Below are 3,621 nucleotides of genomic sequence, written 5' to 3'. Positions count from 1 at the left end.
AAGGAGGAAGGAGGGTGAGAATGTGGGCAGGAGGTAGGGTTAAGGTGGGAAGTATCACTATGCTCTTAAATAAAGACATTTGTCCACCTTATATAGATAAATAAAATAATAAGCTAAAATAAGATCCATAACATAGATATTAAAACAACTCATTTCCATTATCCAGAACTATCACACACTTTCAAAATTAAATGGTAAACAAGTCTTATAAAAATCAACAACAAAATCTGTAAAATATGTTATCTGGAAAGAGTGAATGATCAGGTATTACCTAAATTTTATCTGAACAATTGCATTCATAAAAGTTGCAAACATAGGGTTACATAATTGCAGGGAGGTTACAATATATTATAATAAAGCCAACATAGATGTTCCGCAGCCTCACAGTACCAGGATTAGCTTGAACTAGATATTATGATACACAAAAGTGGTTATGATTTCAACGGCAGAAACAAAATGGTAAGTGGATGAAAATGCTGATATACATATTGTGATGACTGTGAAAAAATAAGTGGTTTGTTAAAAGCAACAGTCGACTGACAAGCCAGTTTCAGATAAAGTGCTGAAAAATAGTTATTTATAATTATAATAGTGCTGGTCACAGTCTCTCTCAAGCACTCAGCATACACTGCTTCAGAAGCAGGAGGCATGAAGCTGTAGCAGTTTGAATATACACAACATACTGAAATCTCTCAAGCATAAAAACTGCACCTAATTTGTCATAATAGTTTCTTTCTTCAAGTATTTGGATCTGAACTCAAGCAAAGAAAATAATGAACACCAATGATTTTCATACTATGAAAATATAAGCAGGTTAACAGTTGTAAAAATCTTGAAAAATATGGAGTTTATGAGAATGAGAAATGCATTTCATAAAAAAAGGCCATAGTGGATCTATTTCATTGGGGCTGTATTTGTTTTTTTAATTTAAGATCTCTGTCTCTTTTTCTTCCCCCTCCCTCTTTGTAACTCTGCCTTTCAATTAAGTAAGTAAACCAATCTTTAAAAAAGATGAACAGATGTGGCTGCACATACCCAAAGGAATAAATATACAAAGGGAGAATGTTGGATACATGTAGTCTCCAAGTGCAGGATTTGACTGATACTGAATAATCAGTGGTAGGATGACAGCTGCACTGCAGTTATTTTCAGATCAGTGGCAACCCTCAATTCCACAATCCAACTTGCAAAATTTAGAATTTAGAATTCTCTTTTCCCACTCAAGGATTACCTGAGCCACACGTACTGAAAAGGAACTAAGAGGCAGGGTCTTCAAGCACATGTAGTCATCATTCAATTTCAAAGTCAGAGCTTTAAATGCTAAGGTTAGTCTGAAAGATATCAGGCCCTTTTAGCTTCTTAGGGAACACACACTATATCTATTTTTTGAGAAGGCTTTTATTTAATAAATATAAATTTCATAGGTACAACTTTTGGAATATAGCAATTCTTCCCCCCATACCCACCCTCCCAACCCCAGGTCATCCCACTTCCTACTGCCTCTCCCATCCCATTCATCATTAAGATTAATTTTTAATTATCTTTATATACAGAAGATCAACTCCATACTAAGTAAAGATTTTAACAGTTTGCACCCACACAGACACACAAAGTACAAAGTAATGTTTGAAGACAAGTTTTACCTTTAATTCTCATCATACAATTCATTAAGGACAGAAGTCCTATATGTAGAGCAAATGCACAGTGACTCCTATTGTTGATTGAACAATTGGCACTTTTATTTATGATGTCAGTGATCACCCGAGGCTCTTGTCATGAGCTGCCAAGGCTATGGAAGCCTTTTGAGTCCACAAACTCCGTCAATATTTAGACAGGGCTGTAAGCAAAGTGGAAGTTCTCTCCTCCCTTAAGAGAAAAGTACATCCTTCTTTGATGGCCCCTTCTTTCTACTGGGATCTCACAGAGATTCTTCATGTAGATCATTTTTTTTGCCACAGTGTCTTTGCTTTCCATGCCCGAAATGCTCTCATTGGGTTTTCAGCAGCTCTATGTTTTTAAGAATTATAATTCTCGGGGCCAGCGCTTTGGCGCAGTGGGTTAATGCCCTGGCCTGAAGCGCCGGCATCCCATATGGGTGCCAATTCAGGTCTCGGCTGCTCCACTTCCAATCCAGCTCTCTGCTGTGGCCTGGGAAAGCAGTAGAAGATGGCCCCCGCACCCATTGGCAGACCAGAGGAAGCTCCTGGCTCCTGGCTTCAGATCGGCACAGCTCCAGCTGCAGTGGCCATCTAGGGAGTGAACCAGTGGACGGAAGACCTTTCTCTCTGTTTCTCCTTCTCACTGTCTGTAACTCTAACTCTCAAATAAATAAAATCTTTAAAAAAGAATTATAATTGTCTATACACAGCTGCAAGTAAAGCCAGAACAAGCCTGTGACAACATCTGAGAAAATTTATACTATGAGGTTCCTGAGTTAAAGGGATTAAAGTAAATAGATGTGGTTGATTTCCAATGAATCTTTATTTACAAAAAAAGGTGAATCTTTTTTTTTCAGAATATCTTGAATGAATGTTATTACCCATTGTACGGATACCAATGTGTGCCACACCACAAATTTTTCAAGTGGGACTTCAAATAAAACTTTCAAATGTTTAATTACAAAATAAGATTTCTTTCTGCTTTTTTCTTTTATTTTTTAAGTAATTCAAAATTTAAATATGATTAAGAAATTTTATACTTGACTAGGGTAGAATTACCAAGTCTTTAAGATTTTCAAACATTTTATGGTATCCACAAATCTAAGCAAGATGATAGTGACCAGCACTATTCAGATTGAACAGTCGAAATACAAAACCTGGGGTTCAGCACGTGCAGTTCTTGCACCTCTATCTCTGTCGTGCTCACTGTCACAAATAAGAAGCAGTTCCAGACAGGCTCTGATTCCTGAATTGCTGCAATATGATGGTCTTAGCCTGATTTCTTCTGTGGTGAGGACTCCCTTCTCTCCTCTTTGGAGTTTCCAATCATCAGTTATCATTTTCCTTGTATCTGTTACTATTATTATTTACTTATTTGAGAGGCAGAGTTTTAGACAGAGAGAAGAGAGAGGCAGCTCTTCCATCATCTGGTCCATTTCCCAAATGGCCACAATGGCCAGAGCTGGGCCAATCCCAAGCCAGGAGCCAGGATCTCCTCTGGGTCTTCCATGAGTGCAGGGGCCCATGCACCTGAACCATCTCCACTGCTTTTATAGGCCATTATCAGGGAGCTTGATTAGAAGTGGAGTAACCAGGACACCAACCAATGCCCATATGAGTACCACAGGAGGAGGATTAGCTTCCTATACCATAGTGCCAGTCCCATCTCCTTGTCTCTTAATCCAGTCTATCTGCTAAATGGGAAACAGAATATTTCCAGTTTAATGTCATCTCAACAGTCATTCAAAAAATTGTCATGTAACATTATTTTTTTATTGTTACATGCCTTTTAAATCTATAGCCTGGGGGCCAGCATTGTGGCATAGTGGGTAAAGAAACTGCCTGTGACACCAGCATCCCTTATGGGTGCTGGTTCAAGACCTAGCTGCTCCAATTCCAATTCATCTCCCTGCTAATATGCCCAGAAATGCAGTGGAGGATGGTCCATGTGCTTGGGCCCCTG

The sequence above is a fragment of the Oryctolagus cuniculus genome, chromosome 21 (assembly GCF_051225735.1).
Source record: "Oryctolagus cuniculus isolate XC-2025 breed Fujian yellow rabbit chromosome 21, ASM5122573v1, whole genome shotgun sequence".
Classification (NCBI taxonomy): domain Eukaryota; kingdom Metazoa; phylum Chordata; class Mammalia; order Lagomorpha; family Leporidae; genus Oryctolagus; species Oryctolagus cuniculus.
This window is presented reverse-complemented; position numbering follows the sequence as displayed.